Source organism: Nasonia vitripennis (genome assembly GCF_009193385.2).
Source record: "Nasonia vitripennis strain AsymCx chromosome 2 unlocalized genomic scaffold, Nvit_psr_1.1 chr2_random0005, whole genome shotgun sequence".
Classification (NCBI taxonomy): domain Eukaryota; kingdom Metazoa; phylum Arthropoda; class Insecta; order Hymenoptera; family Pteromalidae; genus Nasonia; species Nasonia vitripennis.
Window position 1 is genome coordinate 2,447,400 of NW_022279612.1, and position 22,690 is coordinate 2,470,089.

The 22,690-nt window shown below is 35.3% G+C and overlaps 1 long non-coding RNA gene across 1 annotated transcript; it reads right to left on the minus strand.

Annotated features, from left to right (window-relative positions):
• Window positions 1-5,683: 5,683 nt before the first annotated feature.
• On the minus strand, window positions 5,684-9,148 carry LOC116416436. Its single transcript, XR_004226866.1, has 2 exons — window positions 9,108-9,148; window positions 5,684-7,145 (listed from the first exon to the last, which is right to left on the minus strand). It is a non-coding gene; the product is annotated as an uncharacterized LOC116416436 (long non-coding RNA).
• Between the last annotated feature and the right edge of the window lie 13,542 nt (window positions 9,149-22,690).

The following is a 22,690-nucleotide window of genomic DNA, read 5'->3' on the forward strand; positions in this document are numbered from 1 at the left end:
CTTGTGTACCAAATTGATAATAATAAATAAACCTCAATCAGAACAAATAAATTCAAATCAGCTTCGCAGTCACGACGTGCAGGTAAGAGTACATAACTTGTGGACGAACCATCAGCATTCACACACGAGGCGAGTTAAGCAGACATAACGCGGAGTCTGCAGGACACAGAAGTGTCACAAGCGACTTGCCTGCAACGATCGTACAGCGGACACTCAAACGCAGTCTAGGACAGAATACCGTCCGCACGCAAATACGTGTCCGCGCAGACAAGCAGCGCGGGATATTCTTAATTCCATAGTCCGCGTGTAACTTTATTAACAGAACAGGCTCTCGAGCCGAAGGCTAGTTCTCGTGCTTGCAAAATTTGTTCACGGTGTGAGTATTGTCGTTAAAATACGCATATTTTAAATTAGTTGCAGCTCCTCAAAATTGACGTGTTAAATTTAAGCTTAATTGAGAGATTTACTTTGATTTGCTGAAAAATTCGTTGAAGTAAGCAAGCAAGCATCGAGATTCTTGATAGTGAACGAATTCGAATTTATGCCCGAATTTTTCCTTACTTTTGTTTACACTTGTACGCGCTGTTTGTAACGAATGAGTTGACTGATATATTATTCCAAGAAGGTACTGCCCGACCTGCTGAATTTACTGCCTAGCTTACAACCACAATTTTTGCCTTGAGTTCTGTCTACTGCCGAGACCAGCAAAGATTTTTCAGTCACAGCCAATGTTTAATATTGTCAGATTTGAGAAAAGAAATACCTGCTTCGCTCAAAAATTGAATCTGCTGTTTCGACGTTAAAATAAGTTCTCATTTTGAAATTATGGCAAAATTACGATAGAATACAGAGGTGAGTAATCTCAGTTAAGAAATCCGAAAATTACATACAGCCGAATTAAAAGCCAGACTACGATCATTAAATGCTAATACAAATAGCTCTAAAGATTTACGCAGAGACGGACTGTTACGTGCAGTACTGTGGTGTACTGGTGATCAAGACTCGGTACCATGGTATGGTTGTGACAACGCCAAAAAGGTACAAAGTAAATCGCTAGAAACTAGCAAAAAAGTCGCAGTGCCAAAAGAATTTGTAGACAAATTTATGGAGAGGAGACCGAGAAAATCCGAGAACAAAAACGTGATCGGTACACGACCATACCGATGAAAAGGAAGGCCATGAAAACCAACGCAGCTCCAGCAGAGTCAAAGCTCAGAATCAGAAGGAAAAGGGGTCGAAGAAAAAGAGTCGAAGTCTGCGATGTCGAGGTAGGAATCGAAATCAAGGTCGAAGTTGGAGTTTTAGCAGCAGTTCAAGCCGATGCAGCAGCAGTTTGAGCCGAAGCACCCGCATATCGAGCAACAGCAATAGCCTGTGCAGCAGCAGTTTGAACAGCAACAGCAGTTCGAGCAGCAACAGCAGCAGCTCGATCAACAGCAGCAGCAGCAACTTGAGCAGCAGTCGCAGTAGCAGAAGCTCTAGTATTAATAGTCGAAATAGTAAAATGACAGTCATGTTATCCAACCGAAGCCAGATGGAGTTTAAGGTAGAATACCTTTCTAGCCAGTGTATCAAGGCCAGAACTTCAAGGAAAGTCAAGCCTGTGGCCAAATAGGAATGGTTTTTCAAAACTGCTCTACATACACCACACTTCGTCATCGGTTGGGAAATGGCAACGCGGGAGCAACTCAGAGGTCGATGCTACCCGCACTGTCCCACAACAGACCTCTATTGAGGTGGAGAAAACTGGGCATACGAGGTCTGCGTTGCAGAGAGGTATGCCAGTTTTTGGAGGGGGAGTGAGTGGTCCAAGTCCACTAGAGGCACCAGGGAGGAAGCTGAGAGGAAAGTATCAAGAGATGAAGGAATTAAGGGCCAAATCCCAGGAGAGATTAATCGCAGCCGCTGACGTAACCCATCAGCCACGAAACTTAAAAAATGTAGAAGAGGAGAAGAACATTTTTGAAGAGAAAAAGAAATTTTGTTTAGAAGAGGAGGAGAAATTGTTTGTAGAAGAAAAGATATTTCTTGCAGAAGTGAAGAAAAATGTTGTAGAAGAGAAAAATTCTGTAGAAGAGGAGGAAAAAGAGTTTGTTGAAGAAGAGAACACTTTCGTGAAAGCTGGCATGACCTATCGTTTGAAACAAGAGGGTGTAGTCGAGGAATTGGAGGAGCGGAAGATGTCAGCAAACGCTGGCGTAACCCGTCGGCTGAGCAACATCGTTGTCACGAAGCAAAGGACATCAGCTGGTGCTGTCACAGCCTGGCCGTCCAGTAGTGACGAGGAGAATGAGAAGAGTGGTAGTGCAGTGAAGTTATATCGGGGTGTGAATTCCAACTCTGAATAATAATTGTCTACCATCACACATGGTTGCAGATCACCAGAAAGATACGAACGTACAGCCAGCCCAGTTGAAATTAGCAGCGCACAGCCGTAGCCGAATAATGGAATCTATAGCTCAAGACGAGAGTAAGAACGAGTCGGGAGAGAATCTGAGGTTTCCATCGCTCTTAACATTGCAGTCCAGAATCCATTCCTAGCCGGTGTCGCAGCCTAAAAAACAAATGGGCGGACAGGATGTTAGTACTTTAGATGAGTAGCCAGAGGACGCAATTAAAGAGTTAAGAAAAATAGCATTTGTGGATGTAGAAGTGTTAGAGCAGAAAGATGTTGAAGATGTGCAAGAAGTACTTGTGAAAAATTGACGAGAAGAATTGGTAACCAAGAACAACATTGTTGTTACTCTCATACTAGCTAGAGAAGTTAGAGTCATGAAGGAAGACGTGGAAGTTGTAGACTTTGCTGAATCGAATGTAAATTTAGCTACGCTTGACGAAGTACCTGACAGTACTGACCGAGATGTAAGATGAAGAATAACTGATAGACTGAAAGCCGTAAACGACGTCACGGTACTACAAAAAGCGATATCTAAGATAGAGAAAAACTTGAATAATGGTATAGATGATCAGCTAGAGAAGAAGAAGATTGTAAAGTCAACGATTGCTGGAAGGGTCCTGAAGGAAGACGTAGATGATCAGTCGGAGAAGGAGGAGGTCGTGGGTTTGATGATTGAGTCGGGAAGAGAAGATACCTTTGAACCTCTCAGAGAAGTAATTAGTGACTAGGCCCTGACAGTAAAAAAGTCAGGAAAGCCGGAAGTACAACAGTTGGAGCAAGTTCGAGTAGAAGAAAGAATTTCGACCGCCAGGACGGAGAGAAAAATCTTCATTTGGATCGAAGTCAGTTGCTGAACGGTCTTCGATCGAGGAAAAAGTCTCAATGAGATATACTTAGCAGCCACGACCATTATGGCTGTCAATAAAGACGTTTGGCCAGTGGACTTAAAGAGGGTTGCTTATCGAGCCCTCTTCGATCATGGTCGGGATCACAGCCTAGACCAACCAGAAGCCGAACGAGGAAGCAGTAAGCTAAAAGGGTCCGCATCACCGCTAGAATCCAGGGTACTACATTATAGCCAAAATGTGAGCATTCTTAATCTATTCCGGGCTCCTCGGCCCTTAAGACCTGTCGATTTCGGCACCCTAGTTTTAAGCTAATCATACCATTCTTACAGCCCTGCAGTCCCGGGAGAGTGGCTGAGAGAAAAAGAGAGAGAACCGTTGGCAATTTGTTATGGAAAACTGAAACATTCAGGATATGTTTAGTTTTTGGAGGGGGAATGCGACGGGGTGAACGTCGAAGTAGGAATCTCTCTCTCTCTCTCTCTCTCTCTCTCTCTCTCTCTCTCTCTCTCTCTCTCTCGCTCGCTCAAGCTACTCTCTGTCAGAACTGCATCACCACGAGATAATACTTATATTAGTAGTACTGCATTTTAGATAGAGAGAAGCAGAATAGCAGCCGTGTAGCCACCGACCCTGTATAACAGAGAAAAAAGAGAGAGACAGAGTAGCAGCTCAGTGTCGTGCTATGCCGCACCACATCATCGCCAATCGCCCTACTATAACTGCTGACGCACACGCACACATACCGACAAGCGCCGATACCCGTTGGAATCACTGAAGCTTGAATAAAAACCAACAGCTAGGAGGGGGAAACTACCCGCGGTAACGAACGAAGATACATGCTGTGCGCGAGCGTCTGTGTGACTTAATTGTCGACGAAAAACTGTACTAAAAATTATGTTAAGTGTGCAGAGTGAGGAAGAGTGTAATTAGGACTCACGAGACCGTTGTAAATAGTGTAATGTTATGTCGGAAGCCCTGTATCGTGCGAGTGAAGGAGAGAAGTATGTAAAGCGCATGTGCGCTGTGGTATGCGAGGCTCAGAGTCGCAAGTTGACAAAAAGACTCGTTCACTTGGGCATATGATCGAGCAGGAGCAAGACCATGAGAGCAAGAGGGTAAGGTTTGAGAGAGTGAGAAAGGCGTTGTGTGACAATATTGCTGTTCCGCCGAGAGAAGGCATAAATTAGGTTTTGAGACGCAGCCTGAAGTAGACCCCCCCCCCCCCCGGTAGTGCCGAAAATCGTAGTTGCTCTTTTATTGTTTGCGACAAAATTTTCAGAGCTTGAGACACCACCAGTACGAGAGGAAGAGCCGCTTTTGCCGACAAAGTTGAGATAAAGAGGGAGGTATCCATATACCTGTTTCGTAGCCGTACTGCCGGATATTAGATTTGCTCTAGTCGCGAAGCCATTGTGTTTAACCGTCGGAAGGCTAGTCTCTCACAAAAGTGTATTGCACGAGTGTGAGTTCGTCGCTGATTATCAGTCGACGGTGCACTATAAACTGCCTAGATAGTTTAAAATAAATGAATTGTGATTGTCAAGGTAATGATATAAAGTGTCATAATTTTTCTCCTGACTTTACCTACTACCAAATCTCCTCAAAGGTAAGTAGTCTCCTATAGCCGGCAACGCGCTAGTAAATTCGTTAAAGGAAATTCATCCGACCTAGCGCCCCTTTTGATAAATACGGTCAAACGCTGTTGATTCGTGTCAGTATTAACGTGTGAATGGCGTAATCTCACGCCTGGTTTTCTCCCGAAAATCTACATCGTTAAAAATTAAATAATATCACTTTAAATAATCAAATATTATTACGATTAATTTAAAAATCACGAGCGAAGCGAGCCGTTCTTGCTAGTACATATTTAATTTACTATCTTTCTCTGCAATCAATAATTTTGGATGTTTTGTTCTTATGAACTTTTGATTACAATGCATTATTTTATTCCTAATAGACAACGCAAATGTGATATTATTAGATCTAACTGCATAAATAATGTAATTTCTAGTGTATTTTGTTACGTCCGGGTGGCTGCACAGATCGAATACTCACACGCTAGAAATAATTATGTAGTCCGAGTCGATGAGACCTTTTATTAAGCGCAGTTCGCTTACACGATACCCCCTAGGGAAAAGGTAAAGAAGCGCGCGATTTGACCGGTAGCTTGACTGATGGTGTGATAGTGATAGCTCACGGAATAGCGAGACTCAGATCTACTTCCAATTACGTTGAACTTGTTAAGTTACGACACTATGAATTGACACAATAACGATTCATGCGACACTGAGATTAGAGTATGAGTTAAGATAAGAAGGATTGACTTACTTTCAGACTGTTGGCTTGTTGTTACCGACTGGCTGGACTCGTTCTCGTTCTGGTACTGCAGCTCGTCTCAAGGGCGCAAGGATTTAAATAAAATAATTTGTAGGCAGTGTTTAGATATTTAAAGTAATGATTTATTCAACTTATTAGAGTAAAAATTGTACAAGCGAAAGAACCTTGACTGAGTACTACTTGTGTCGGAAGTGGAAATACGACTAAGTCCGAAAACTAGGCGAACGCTCTGAGTCTAAGTCCAATTACCGAAAAATAGTCTTAGTCGCGAGTTGGGCAGAGCTTCGCCCTACCAGTAAGAACTCCGGAATCCAAAAGATACTCCTCCTGGCTCTCCATTGGTATTTATAGAGATGAGGGTAATGCATAAGCATAGGGAAGGTTCTAGCCAATCAGGAATTTGGGAGGGTGCGTGTCTCAGCGGGGGTGAGCTCCCCTTTATTAATCAACGCCCCTCAGTACGTTGCCACAGCCTGGCCATCTGGAATGGTTTTCTTTGTTGTAATTTCCCTCATTGTCGAATCGATTACCATTTATTTGGGTCTGGTTGTCAGTAATTTATGGCTTTCTTATTGTCTGGCATCACCAGGGAGTCTCCCCCTTGTTTGAGCTGGTTATTCAGGATCGTCGCCCTTTCTTCTGTGGCCACACGTGTCAGCAGCTGGCTGGTCGTGTCGCATTCTGCGTTGCCGACCGTCGTTGGTTTGCCGGCGCCTGCTATGCCCGCCGTTCCAGGTAAACAGCCTTAGTTACCGTGGTATGGTTGCTTGTCAGTTCGACGTGATATTAGTGTTTGCTTTGACCGGCCAGTCTAGGTAATGGTAGGCTGATGTGACAATTTACTAGCAATACCCTTAAATAAAATGTCACATGCATTTATAAAGCATTTGCCCGTGGGCAAAACGTCCCAAAAAGTATGACCGCCTTCGATATCCATACAATTTTTATCCGAAAATTTACATACTACTCCTGAGCTTAGCAATTAATTGTCATTATTTAAATTTACTCTAGCTGTATTTTCTATTAATGTGATTTTAAATAAGCTATAAACAAACACTTCATTCCAAGAAACAAAATTATCCGCGTAAGAAGGGCCTGAACAAGATTTGTTCTCTGCACTTTTCGCGAAATCTACGCCTTTAGTTGTTGTTGTATTTATTTTTAAATTTGACATAGTAAGCATATTGTCGTATTTAAAAATACCTGTCTTATGAATAGTTTCACATTGTTCGTCGCTTATCTTATCTTATCTACACGATGTATTGTTGTTCGGCATTATCTGTTGGTATAAGGTGCCCAAATATGCCACAATCAAAAATTGTTTGATGAATCTTGATTTAACATTGAATAATCGGTACCGTTCTAAATTCCGCTATTTATACAAGCTCTATGGCGATGCTTGATGAGTTTACTTGCGTGGTGTGAAAATCGCATTCTTCAGAGTCGAGTAGCGAAAATGTCGTAATATTTTGTGTTGCAGATTCAGTCATATCCTTTAACTGCTTCATTTACTTTAAAAATTGCAGAGAAAATTGTTATCTGGATGATCATAATTGTTTCTCCTAAAACAAAAAATTTCATTAGTTTTTCTTTTTATAAATAATTAGTTTATTAGCATGCACTGTGTTTCGCTTCCAGTTTTTGTTTATTACTATATTGCAATTTTCGCCAATATCTAGTATTTTAAAGGGTCCTAAATTTTATTTTTAATTTTTCACATTTCGGATCTTTTATGAACCGAACTTGGTTTCCTTTTTCAAAATTTACGAGATTTAGAAATCTATCGTAATATTGTTTTTATTTTTCTTGCAAGTATAAGATTTTCTCATGCTAAAATAGCAATATCTTGCATTCTTTTTACTAAATTTGTTGTATAATTGTTAAACGTTGGCAATCATTCAGATGATTTCAAAGGTTCACTTGAAGGTATTCTAGGTGGGTAAGTGGAAACAAGTTCATGAGGTGTGAATTTATGAGCGCTATGTACGCTTGTATTGTAATGAAATTGTGCTAATTCTAGTAATTTATCCCATTTTATCTTTTTTGTGCTTAAATTTTTCGAATATTCACATAACGGGTGCTGCGCCTTTTTTAATAATCTGTTAAACTGTGGTGGAAAGGCTGTAGTTTCGATTTTTAAAAATTTTGAATCTTTTTGCAATAGTTTTTAATAGCTTACTAGTTGAATTTGCTTTTCTGTCTGTTAAGACTACTTTTGGAGAGCTAAAAATACATGAACATTTTTTCATGAACGCGTCGGCAATTGACTCTGCTGTTTGGTCTGATAACGGTACGGCTAATAAAAATTCAGATAGGTAATCTTGTATTGTTTCAATGTATTTATTTTGATTTTTTGTTAAGTTTAATGAGCCTACTACATCCATGGCTACCTTGTCGAATGTTTTGAAAAGGGTATCTGTTATTATCATTGGTTGTCTTGTTTTTACCTGTTTTAGCTTATTTCTTTGACAATCTTCACAATTTTTAATTCAACTTTCGATATCTGCTTTTAAATTTTGCTAGAAATATTTACTCCTGATACGATTGAATATTCGATTCACTCCTGAATGTCTTCCTATAGCATCTCTGTCCTATAATTCTATATATTATATACAATTTCAACAAATTACTACTTGTATATCAGAATTTTGAAAAACTTTGATTAAGGTTTCCTCTACTTTTGGTCAATTAATATTATTTATTTCAAAATTTTAGAAAGTACAAAGATTATAGCATTTGGAAAAAAAAGAACCTTGCTATATTTAAAATGCAAAAAGTGCAACGAACCAGCAACACGAGAAAAGCTGCAAACAGAATACATGGGACAAAAAGAATCTCAAGGCAATGAACTACATATATTGTAGCATCACAAACGCACAGTAAGAATTCGTTGGAGACGAGGATACAGTTTTGAAAATAATGAAAAAATTTGACTAGATGTATTTAAAAGAGTCGACTGCATTACAGATTTGTGTCAGAAATAAATTGGATAGAATGAAATTAAAAGATTACGCACATTTTCTTCAGAGTTTGAGAAAATAATAAACGAATTCAAAAGTGCAGGTGCCAAAGTAAATGAAAGAGAAAAACTCTATTATATGTTGAAGACTCGCCCAGATTCACTAAGTTATGTTGGAGACTTAATTGATTCAATGCAAGAAAGTGATCACACGTGTGAATTTTTGAAGAATAAAATCAAAAGGTTGGAATCAAGAAACCCCAATGATAACGTCAATAAAAAGCCGAATGTATTTGAAGCAGAAGAAAGAGAAATAAAGTGCTTTGGCTGCGGAAAGAAAGTTCATTTAAGTAGATCGCGTAAAATTTCGTGGAAAGATGGAATGCACTGGACAGGAGGTGCACACTAGCAGCAACAGCAGTACAGAGGCCACAGAGGACGAGGTTATGGCGATCAACGTGGACTAGGCAGAGGCTGACAACAACCACGTGCCGACAGAATGAGTCAACACGATGCGAGATACACATATAAAGAAAATTATGAAGAAGAAAGTACAGGAACTTACTTAAGGGGTCCAGCCTGGGTTAAATCCTGCAAAAAAAAAATATTTGTCTGATAAAAATTATTTCTTTTCACATAAATTAAAAAACAAAGAATATCTACCGAAAATATTTACATTCACAAATAATACACACTAATTCTACCAAAAAATATTATATATATACCATAACATAATATATATATATACCATACAAAATCACTGACCAAAATTCATGTCATTTTACTATATAAATAAGTATTTTTAGTCACTTGACACGGCTTTGTGAATGATGCAGACCGTTTTTTTTACTCTAACCGGCTTACACTGTACCTTAAACATACCTCCTCAGACCTGATAAAAGACATTTTCAAAAAAAATTATTTAAATGTTTGCAACAAGTACGGTGTGAAAAATATAAATTAAATTTAGTATATAAATTTAGTAGACGATGCCGTCGGACGGCTGTACCGACGGAAGACCGAGGAGAGGGAGGTCGAGAGGGGACTCGAGCGCGTCGAATAATAAAATCGGCAGACTTCTGCTACCGTGGCCACCGAGCTTCGGTCCGGTTCGCGCCGGTTATGGCGTCTCTCTCGCACCCGTATTATACGCCGTCGCTTCGGATGACGCATTCTTGTATTCATGTTTATAGTTGAGTTCAATATAGTTTATCATTCTGTTGTTAACATTCCCGTGTTCTTATTCATTTTGATCCCAGTTATCCAGTTCGAGGCTCACGGGAAACCCTGTAGCCGGTGCAAGTCTGAAAGCGAAAGCGAGGTGAGCTTCACTCACCTTGCGTTTGTTAACGAGATTCTCTAAATTGGCCGCGGAGAAAGAGTGAGGGTTGCACTCTCGGTGACGCGTTGGCTATCGCGTCCGGCGCATTAGAAAACCCCGTTACAGTATACAACGTATGGATGATAATACTTAATTAATATGTTTTGGAAATGTCTTTCGTTAGGTCTGAGAAAGTATAATTACAGTACATTTTAAGCCCAGGTAGAGTAAAGAAGATGGTCCAGATTTTTCACAAAGCCGTGGCAAGTGACTAAAAACACTTATTTATATAGTAAAATGTCATGAATTTTGGTCAGTGATTTTGTATGGTTTATGATATTTTTTAGTAGAAATAATGTGTATTGTGAATATTTTCAGTAGATATTTTCAGCAGACAAATATTTTTTTGTTTTTTTGCAGGATTTAACCCAGGCTGTACCCCTTAAAACAGGTAGAACATGAATATGACAAAGTAAGTGAAACCGTAGTGTATAATTGTGATAGAGGTAAAATTAAATGGATATTAGACAGTAGATGTTCAGACCACATTGTAAATAATGAGTCATATTTTTCTGAAAGTATTATTTTGAAAAAATCAATAAATGTTAAAGTCGGAGGTAGTAGAGATTTAAAATGCACTAAAGTTGAAAAAATCATTACTTATTTTTTAGTAAATAATAAGCAAATTAAAAGAACAATAAACAATGTATTCTTTGTATAAGAGATGGATAAAAATCTGATTAGTTATGCGAAAGTAACAGATGAGAAATTATTTGTATTGCTAATATGTCAAAGATATATAACAAAAATATTTAATTGGAATTGCATATAAAGAAAACGGTTTATATAAAATGAACAGTTATGTTTAAAAATTAGTAAGTTGCGTAAATAATGCTGAGAGAATGACAGAAAAAGAGAAATAGCATAGAATTTTGGGACATGTAAATTTTAATTATTTAAATACGATGTGTCAAGAAAAATTAGTTGAAGGAATGCCAAAAAATTTTGAAAATGTAAATTTAAAATGTGGAACATGCATACCAAATAAAATGCATAATTTTGCATTCCAAAATAAGCACAGAAGAGCAAACGAAATATTGGAATTAGTTCGCACAGATTCAAATGGGCCACATAAAAATGAGGGTTTTGATGGATCAAAATATTTTTTGACCTTTATAGATGATTTGAGTAAATGTGCTTTAATATTTTTTTTTAATATAATAGCCTTCTCAAGTCCTCTTAAAGTCTTATATGGCTCTTTCCTCTGCCCGATACCATACAATGGTACCGGCCAGAGAGGTTCTCTATAGTCGTGGTGCATCATGTGCATCACATCAGAATGTAGTGCACATGCATCTCGACTGGACCTACGGTTTACTTATACAGTGCGAAACTGTATACAGTGGGATCCGAACCACTGGAGCTTTGACGTTATCAGACGTTATGTATATAACATACAAACGTATGTCAACATAGAAGTGTCCCGATGTCAGAAAAGCCGAAAGTCAGGCTTGAACCCAGAACCTCCGGATTACTATCCCGACACTCTGTCTACTGAGTTATCGCCGCTCTATGCGCTGTAATATATACGTTAAAATCAAATAATGAAGTGTACAATTATTTTTTGGATTATATAAATAAAGTAGAAAATTTAACTGGCAAGAAAATTAAAAGATTAAGGTGTAATAATGGTTGAGAATATATGAATAAGAACATGTATAATTTTTGTAGTGAAAAAGGAATTATAGTAGAACTATGTCCACCGTATGTACACAAGCAGAACGAAACAGCTGAGCGCTATTATAGGACGATAATGAACTTGGCTAGATGTTTACTTTGTGATTCAAAATTAAATATCAAATACTGGTCAGAAATTATAAAAGCCGCAGCGTACTAAAAGAACAGGACTATAACAAATACAAGTGAAAATAAAACTCCGTTTGAAATATTTTTTGGAAAAAAGCCAAACATTAGTCATTTGAAATACGGGAGTAAAGTATTTGTTAGAGTTCCTGAAATAAATAGACAATCTAAATGGGATAAAAAGCCGATATTGCTATACTCGTAGGCTATGAAAGCGTTGGATACAAAGTTTTAGTTAATGACGCCGGACAAACTCTACTAAAAAATAACCCTACACGCTACACAAAGTAATTTTACGTAGGAAATAACTGCACGGAAAAATTCTACACAGATATTTACTGTACGGAAATTCCCTACACACATTTTCGGTAATTTTACTACACCGCAAAACTCTACACAATCATATAACCTATTGTTATATATTGTTGACAACAATAGGTTATACGATTGTGTAGAGTTTTGCGGTGTAATAAAATTACCGAAAATGTGTGTAGGAAATTTCCGTGCAGTAAATATCTGTGTACAATTTTTTCGTGTTGTTATTTCCTATGTAGAATTTGTCCGTGCAAGTATATTTCCTGTCTAGAATTATTTAGTGTAGCATATAGGGTTATTTTTGTATAGAGTTTGTTTGGCGTGTAGTTAACAAAAAAATAATAGTCACAAGAAATGTCGATTTCGTAGAAGAATATAAAAATTCAGTTGGATTTAAAGGTGACGACAAAAGTGATAATGAATCAGATATTAATATGAAAATAAACTCTAAATTAAACGAAAATGAAGAAAATGTCATAAATAAAAATAAGAAATATAGAAGACTGAGTAATAAAACAAATGAAAATGACTATGACCAAGAAATTGAACTTCAAAGGTCACAACGCGAACGAAAACAATCAGATAGATATGGTCAAACCAATTCGTGTTATATTTATGTAAATATTGTAAGCGCTGATAGTCCGACAACTTAAGAAGAAGTTTTACGAGGAAATAAATTGTTTAAATAAAAATAAAACTTGGCAACTAGTAGAAAAACCGAAAGATAAGGAAATTTTAGATTTAAAATGGGGGTATTTACAAATAAATCTGATAATCATAAAAAAACGAGATTAGTTGTCCAAGGTTTTCAACAAACAGAAGAACTGAAAGATTTATATTTTTCAGTAGCTAAAATTTAAACATTGAACTTATTGTTCAATGTTTAAATTTTAGCTACTGAAAAATATAACTTATTGTTATCATATTGTTATGAAAATGGTTTAATGATTGTACAGATGGATGTCAAAACTGCATTCCTTAATGTAAAAATAATATCAGTAGTATATAAGTTGTAAAACAACCTTTAGTTTACAATGATAAACCCGAAAAAGTGTATATACTAGAAAAAGCGTTGTATAAACTACGATAAAGCCCGAGTGCTTGGTACGAATGTTTTGACGACTATATACAAAAATTAAGATTTAAGAGAAGTGTAAGTGATTATTGCTTGTATACAAAATAAATTGTTTCGTTATGTGAAAATAACGAAACAATTAATTTAATTCTACACGTTGATGATTTATTAATTAGCGGAAAACAATGCTAAAAATTAGTGAGATATAGAACAAACTGTCATTCGAATTCTCAATGAAAGGCTTAGGTGAAGTAAAGACTTACTTACGAATAAATAGTGACTATGATTATAAAAATTGTAAGATGACAATGGACCATAGTAATTATATCGTCATTAGCTAAACAATCTAATATTAAAAATAGTAAGTTATTTAACACTCCGATGGATAAAAATTTAAGTCTTAAATCCGCACAATCATCATCAGATGATATAAAATATAGAAATCTCATAGGAGCATTATTATATATAAGTTCTGGAACAAGAATGGATGTTAGTTATAGTGTAAATTATTTAAGTCGATTTCAAAATAGTTACAATGAGACTCATTGAAAATACGCGTTGAGAGTTTTAAAATATTTGACCAAAGATTTAAAGTTAACATACAAAAAGAATATAAATGCTGAAGTCATGGACTGTTTTGTTGATGCTGATTGAGCAGGAGATAAATCCGAAAGAAAATCCACGACGGGATTCAAAATAAGATTATTTGGAAATATAATATATTCGAGTCTAAAAACGGGGCAGTGTGGAAAAAACGTCAACATCCTTTTATTTATAGCTATAATCATAAACTAGAGTTTCATCAGTTAATTTTATCTCGTGTTCCTCTACATTGCATATTGGGAGTTTAAAGTTACAATGCGATACTAGCGGCAGCTTCGGTAATTAAGAAACATGGCGCCAACAAAGTCTCTGTTTACATTAGTGGTATATGAGAGTTCAGTATTTTCAGTCAACTTTTGAATAACAATTATTGTAAATGGTATGTGAACTCATTGAATTAACTTTTAGAGTTGACTATTATCTAGGTCAAAACGTATTTTTGTACTAAATGCAGAAAACTTACTAAAAAAAGAGTCTGCTGAACTCATTCGTTCCTCAAGGACTGTAATTCCAAAATGCAGAAACTCTGTTATTGAGTTTTTACTAAGTACTTAGCAAAGGAACGATATTTACTACAAATTGACTTTAAAAAATTTATTTTGAGTATCCGAGCAAGAGTACGTACAGTCCATTTTTGCAACTACCACTTCTACGTCATTTTTATCGTTTTCATTTTAATAATAATATCCATGTGACCAGATAAGACTTGGATTTCGAAGAACTTGTTTGTAAAATTAATGAATACAGCTCAATTTTTTCTGGAGCTTTTACGAAGCACTATACATATTAATCATGCCAGAATTTATAACGTTCAGGCCTTCTATCATCTTTCTTGACGACAGTGTAGCCTCCCTCTATTCACACGGAGTCTATAAGGACACTGACAAGATTTTTTATCGTGTAAAAGTTTATAATTCTACATTTTTTAATGAAGCTATATAAGAGCACTGTGTATTTCGAAGACTTTCTGGACGCCATCTTTGTTAATCTTCAAGCGCACGAACCAAGTTTAAACTCCCAATGCTTAACTTTTCTGGCCAGCATATGTCTTCGTTTAATAATATTAGATCTTTAATAAATTTTCTTTTACTTCTTGATAAATGGTTTTAATTTACTGTGCCCATTAATCAAAAAAACCCGCAAATCTGAAAAGCTGGCTCCGCACAGGAGAGTGCGGAGAGATAGCACAAGTGCGAATACGACGTTTGCGAAGCAGCTCTTGCAGCGAGCTGCGTTGCAACGCGGGTAAATCACAGGCGTTGAGAGAGTTCTCCGCCGCAACGAGGGATTGTGATCCGGTCGAGTATAGCCGAGTTTTCCCCAGAAAACAAACCCCGTTACAACTTTTACTAAATCTTATTGAACTGACAGCCGTAGTTTCTTGAGTCCATGCTTCTTTCTCGCTCTCTTCAGCTAAGATGCTAGTATTTATTTGAATTATATGCATTGTGGATTTTAATTTAATTTTAAGAACAAGGATAAATCTGCTTTAAACGTTGAGCTTTTTTGTTTACTTATAGCGCTGACATCTTCCTAGTTTTCTTGCTGTTGCTTTTTACTGCTTTCTGCCAGTGTTACTGTTTGATCCTTTATTTCTATTTCTTGCTGTACTGTCTCATCGTGTTTTTCCTTCGTTTTTATTTATTATTCGGTTTAGTTCCTGTATTTTTGTTCATTAATCCCTTATAATGTTTATTCTCGTTTGGTGTTCCTTGCTTTCCTTGAGGTGACCGTTGTATTTTTAAACTCTTTTTAATGCGTGAACTTTAAGTGATCCCATTAGTAGGCTTTTTAAATTTGGGTTTTGTTGGACTTGCTTTCTAATAATTCTTGCGTTATCCGAAGTTTTATCGTCTGTTGATGCTTTTTCGCATATTTGAAATTTTCATTACTCGATTTAAAATACAATTTAATTGTTTTACCCATTGAGTCTTTAAATTCTTTGTGTCCTCTTTTTTGTGACCTATTTATAATTCGTGTTTGTTTACGTTTTGCTCGACTTCTGTATTATTGCTCATGTTTGCAAATTCAGTAGGTCACTCGGCGCAACGCGAGTAGCTACTGGAATTTAACACGATGCCGTGGATTATTGCGCCACATGTATAATGTATACACTTGTTCTCTTTCTTTTATCTATGTCATGTATACACTTGTTTTCTAAACTTATGTGTCACTCAAGTTATGCTTGATACTTTTCGTAATATTTATTTACTTGAAATTACACTACGATTGTTTATTATGATTTATTTTGTTTATTGCAATTAGGTTCACGCTAACATTGTGCATCGGTTTACGCAAACATTTTTTTTCACGCTTTTTGTATTTGAAGTACATAGATTTACACTAGTATTTATGCTTCCTTTTTATTCAGTATTATTATAGTTCGATAAACTTTGCTATAATTGTTTTTGTTTCAAATGATTTTACTCTGAACTAACATAAAGGGCGTAATAATATTACCTAGTAGGTCGGCTCTAACAAGGAAAGGTACCCAACCCGAACTCACCGATTTTGATGATTTTCATATATGTTGTAGAACATAAAAAAATAAGAGACACGTATTTTTTTTTATCGGCTAATTTTCACTTTTAAGGGGTAAAAACCTCCCCTAAAGTTAACCACCAAAAAGCGTTTTTTTAAATATCTCGGCTTAAAATTAATATTTTTCAATGAAACAAATTGGAGGTTATTTCATACAAAAAGAGCAAGTATTTCATGGTGATTTGAAGAGTAAGGGTAGCATCCCCTATTTTTTAGGGGTTGAAAACATATATTTTTTGGCATAATTTTATAATAAAAATGTTTAAACCGATTAAAAAAAATTGGAAAAAATGTTTAAACATCCTTAATAACAAAATTTAGTTGACGTCTTTCGGTGTTTTCATAAATATTACCCCTAAGGGGGTAAACCACCCCTAACACAAAATAACTGTAAATATGTAATTCAATACATAATATTTCGTAGAAAATTTGTATATAGAGGTTTTCGAGGTCGCTGATTACAAATCTGTTATCAGATTTTGAAAATTCAAAATGGCGGAACCAATGTGGTGGACGAAAATGTCGAAAAAAAATTTTAACTTTCATAAAAACTTGTTTACAAATGTGTGATCTTTGTAGCCTGTACATGTGAACTAAAGAGCCTTAAACCCTAAACCCCTAAAGAACAAATAGGCTAAATGGTTGTGCTTTTTAACCAAACCACCTCAAATTCCTAAATTTGTAAACAAGAAAATTCTGTGTGTGAAGCAGTTTTATAATTTCCGTAGAAATTGTTATCAGAATGTTATTGAAATTCCTTTATTGTAAATTCAACTTATAATGTATTTTTGTTTATAATATTAGAGTATAATAATAATCTACAATCTTTTATCTTTTGCCATAGTGCATTTTTTGTATTGAGCATAAAATATATTATTTTACGATGTTTTTACAATAATGGTAGTCCTCATAAAAGTGTTTAAAGCACAATGCTTTTTCGCACCAACCACATCGTACAATTGCAATGTTTGTGCACCCTTCTATTTCACAATGTGTTGCACAAGACTTTCCAAAACTGAAATCTATAGGATTATCAAATTTATCTGGTTTTTCATTGACGTAACCGCTTTTATACCAGGAATACTTAAACAAATCTATATATCTCGGTGAAGACAGTTGGTTGTGAACCAATGATTGAAGTTTAATTATATTATTTCTCACGTGAAAATTCATATCATGATCCATTAACATTACATTATCAGAAAATGTTCGGACAAAGTTTTTCCAAATACGGAATCCATAGACATCAAGTGGTTGTATTTTTCCTGTGGTTCCAGTTGGAATTTTTTTATGTTAATAATTTTATTTTGTGGCATTGTTTCTTCTATAACTTTGTCACAATGACCACTCCAAGAATCAAGTAATATTGAGTGATGGCCTACATAGGGATAAAATATTTTTTCCAACCAGATTTTGAAGTGATCTGCAATTAAACGACTTACTAATTAACTGATCAACGATATTACAATGTAAAAATTGTTATTAGTTCCCTTACTTGTTGTTAATTTTCCAGATTTGGATGCTTCCACGTACACGTTTTCTGGTCTAAATATGTTTTGTTCTACAATAGGGCCAAACTTGCCACTTGGTTCCTTTAAAACAAGAAATAGCGGTGACAACAGTTGTCCAGTAGCTGATATTAGTGGCTGTATAGTATAACTATGCGTTGTTGCTGAAATTGACTGTACCAGACATTGCACTTGCTTTTCTCCTTCTACTGCTAATGTTCTTCCAGAATGCATTTCTAGCTGAAATCCGCTCTGATCTGTATTATACAAATTTTCGAGTCCAATCCTTGGTATACACGATTTAACGTCATCGATAACTGCTTCAGCTTTAGCCGTAAGTTCTGCACTACTTTCTAGTGTTTTTCTTGTTATGAACTTATTTATTTTCCTAGAAACTATTCGGTGTGCTTGCTTAAATTTGAGTAACCAATGTTTAGAAGCTTTGAATCTAATATCATCAAAACCAATTTCTTTTTTAGCTTGTAAGGCCCATCGAATTATATCTTCATCATGGATAATTGAACCACTGTCGAGAGCTGCTTGAAAATTATCCAGGGTATACTGACAAATTTGTGCTACTTTTTCTCTATACGTGCCACCTTTATTAATTGAATGAGCCCAACGTCGTAGCTGACTAATAGATGATACTTTTTTGAATCTGTTTTGCACTGTTTTCAGACTTAAATTTTGCTTCGTTTTGCTACTTCTCCAAAATTCTACAGCTCTTTTTTTGTATTCAAAATCTAGTTCTTCATTATCTGCTGTACATTGATTTGTTGGTGCTATATCCGGATCAGGAAAATGATGTTGCACTTCATCTTCAATTATTTCCGCAGTATGGTCTTTATACTCTTCTTGAAAATCCAAAGAGTCATCAGTAATCATTTCTACATCGTTGAAATCATGTGTTGCATCTATTAAAATTTCTTTTATTTTTTCGGCCAACTCTGTTTTATGATAATTCGTGACACTATCTGGTATGTTTAACGCTTGAAAGTATGCTAATAATAAGTTTAGAACGTTTAACGGATTAATTTTCATTTTTCAATCTAAAATGAAAACAAGCGGTAAAATTTATACAAGCTGTGTTTTTGCATGTAAGGCACGACTGCTACATTTCTACCAGAATAAAACGAGTGAATGTAAATTGAATCAAATCATTAATTTATGCATTGGAGAAGAATTCTCGTTCCACTTTGTGATGTTCGGAAAACTCTATTTTTGGTTTTATTCAACTTTTATTCACTTTGAAATTGAATAATGTAAATCTATATAAAATCACTAAAGAAAATTTCTACAACTGTATGATACCACTGACAAACAAAAAGACGTACTATTCGTACTTTCCGGCATCGAACTAGAATACCCACAAAACTCACTCACTGCCTAAAAAATAACACAGGCAGCTGAGGTAAACACTCGATGAAAACAATCTAAAAAAAGAACATACTGATTCGCACATATTGTCAACAACTTTTATGAGTGAAAGACATTTATCTGTGGAATTATCATTGAATGTACGATAACATTCATTAAACTAATGAATGCATATAAAATTCCCTTTCAATAACAACGTGTTCTTTAATTGCAAATGAAGTTCGAGTATTAATATTCTTTTATGTATTTTTACCAATAACAAAAATTATCATAGTAATATAATAATAATAATAATAATAAGAAGAATAAGCATAATTGCAATAGCAATAATAACAGTAATACTGATAATAGCAATGATAATGAAAAATAATAATAATAATTAGAATAATATTTAATATTAAATTTAGATTTTTTGATAAATTCATTAAATCGTAGCAAATAGTATTATTATGGAATTCCAGACTGTAAATATTTTACTATAGATACAATAATCATTACTTCGAGAATTCATCTAAAAAACGTTTGGCTTACGAAATAATTGTAACAATGAAAAACTCCCAAGTTTGACAACATTAAATTTTATTACAAAACGCAAAAGAGTTTGATAAACTAATTTTATTAACCTATGTTTTTTCATTTGCAAAAAAGTGCGGACTTTTTGAATTTATAAAATTATATAATTATGCAATTTATGAAATACTTTATAATTTATGAAATTACTTTTGAAATTATGATAATTTATAAAAGCAGAAAAATAAATAATCTTTGATTGAAACATAAAACGAGACGCTATTTGTTACATACAAAATGATAGAATAAAATATCGGTAATATGTCTATACTCGTGTCTACGGTAAAGCATAGGCCTTCGGCTTGTCTGGAGGTTAGGGGTTTGGAGTCGTTTGGTTAAAATGCACAACCATTTAGCCTATTTGTTCTTTAGGGGTTTAGGGTTTAAGGCTCTTTAGTTCACATGTACAGGCTACAAAGATCACACATTTGTAAACAAGTTTTTTTGAAAGTTAAAATTTTTTTTCGATATTTCCGTCCACCATATTGGATCCGCCATTTTGAATTTTCAAAATCTGATAACAGATTTGTAATCAGCGACCTCGAAAACCTCTATATACAAATTTTCTACGAAATATTATGTATTGAATTACATATTTACAGTTATTTTGTGTTAGGGGTGGTTTACCCCCTTAGGGGTAATATTTATGAAAACACCGAAAGATGTCAACTAAATTTTGTTATTAAGGATGTTTAAACATTTTTTCCAATTTTTTTTAGTCGGTTTAAACATTTTTATTATAAAATTATGCCAAAAAATATATGTTTTCAACCCCTAAAAAATAGGGGATGCTACCCTTACTCTTCAAATCACCATGAAATACTTGCTCTTTTTGTAAGAAATAACCTCCAATTTGTTTCATTGAAAAATATTAATTTTAAGTCGAGATATTTAAAAAAAACGCTTTTTGGGGGTTAACTTTAGGGGAGGTTTTTACCCCTTAAAAGTGAAAATTAGCCGATAAAAAAAAATACGTGTCTCTTATTTTTTTATGTTCTACAACATATATGAAAATCATCAAAATCGGTGAGTTCGGGTTGGGTACCTTTCCTTGTAAGTTTAAATAAATCTGCGTCTTCATAAAATAATAAGTAAAGTAATTTCACTTACTTTGTGTTGATCTTGAGCAGCGTTGAAAATATCTCCGTTTGGAAGGAAGGTTCTCGTGAATGAGGTTATCATACACAAATGCAATTAAAATGCTAAATAACCTATTTATTTACTTTAGTTTTACAAGGAAGAATTGATCAACTTATAGAAATTTAGTAAGATATGGTTCGGATATAATTACGATGATTCGTGCTAATTGTCGAACAGCGACGTACGGAGCCCGCCACTGACTACGAACTGCTTATTTAAGCGCTTGTGAGGCTTTTTAAGGGGATGTGGGAGCTAAAAACCCTGTTTTTTACTTCGTGTAACTTTTTAAATAAAGCTTGCCACGAAAAATCAAGACCAGAGCGCCATAGTGTTAAGTTTAATGAATCATTTTACCGAAAGAAAATGTCAATCCGACTTTTAGTTGTTTTTTTTTTGCATTTGAAATACTAAATACCCCGTGGCGCATTTGCGAAGCTTTAGCTCCTACTCCCCCTTAAAAACTTTGTTCATAACGTAATTGTTTACAATACTTACAAACTTAAAGTTACCAAAAATGTATACATTTAAAGTAGCGCTTGATTACGACGTCACGAATCGCTTATTGCGAATTTCGCTGAATCGACACTGACATGCCTTCGGTCGTGTGTTGAAACTGTACAGCGCACGCACTGCACTTTTTCCTTTGAGAGCTAGAATTTCAACGTTTGTATTTTGAATATTGTCATATTTTCAGCTTCAAATAAATTCATGCAGTGAGTCGTACGGCATAACATCGCAATGGGATTCGTTAGTGGTGATTGGTGGAATTTTGTTGTGAGAATAAGTTAATTGGTTGTTCCTGTGGATAAAATCAAAGATATTTTAGAAAGAGCACATGATTTACCATCTGGAGGACATTACGGAATAAACAAAACTTTAGATTAAATTGGAAAAAGATTTTATTGGACTACTTGCAACAGAGATGTACAAAATTAGTGTAAATCTTGTGAAGTTTGTATTGCAAAGAAAGGTCTCCCAGATAAAGGTCATGGTGAGATGAAAATGTACAATTCAGAAGTTCCATTTGAAAGACTTCAAATGGATATTTTCGCTCTTTTCCACTTTCTTCTATAGGCAACAAATTTCTTTTAGTTGTGACAGACTGTTATTAAAAATAAGTCGAATCTCTCAAATATAAGAACAAAAACCATTGCTGAGATTTTCGTTGATCAGATTGTTTGTAGGTATGGGGTACCTTAGAAGTAAATACTGACGAAAAAATGAATTTTGATCCGAAATTGATTAAAAATTTGTCTGAGTTGTTAAGAATCAAGAAGACAAGAACATCACCATTACACCTAAAATCAAACGGACAAGTAGAAAGACAACACCAAACACTACTTCACTATCTCACAAAATACATACACGAAAATCGAAAAGACTGGGATCGCTGGATTTCACTATTTTTGTTAGTTCACAGGTCCTCCAAACATGCAATGACCGGAGCTACTCCAGCTGAAATGTACACCCGTTTTGATCTGAGGCTTCCTTTGGACTTGATTCGAGGGTGTCTACCAGAGGAGTTCAAGATCTTGAAGGAGACGGGGACTACGTACACAGGCTTCGAAGAAAACTCAACGAAATCCATAAAATGGCACGAGACCGGATTAACTTACAATTGGAAAAGACGAAGTCTTGATAAGACAAATGAGCTCTCAACGTTGAATATTCCCAAGACCAAAAAGTTTGGTTTCTTAATCCTCAAAGAACCAAAGGAAAATCACGAAAACTCCAGTCAAATTTGAAGGGACTTTGGGAGGTTGTTAGAAAAATCAATGACGTCGTTTATTGTATTTGTCGTTCACCAAGACATGAACCAATCGTCTTAGGACTTA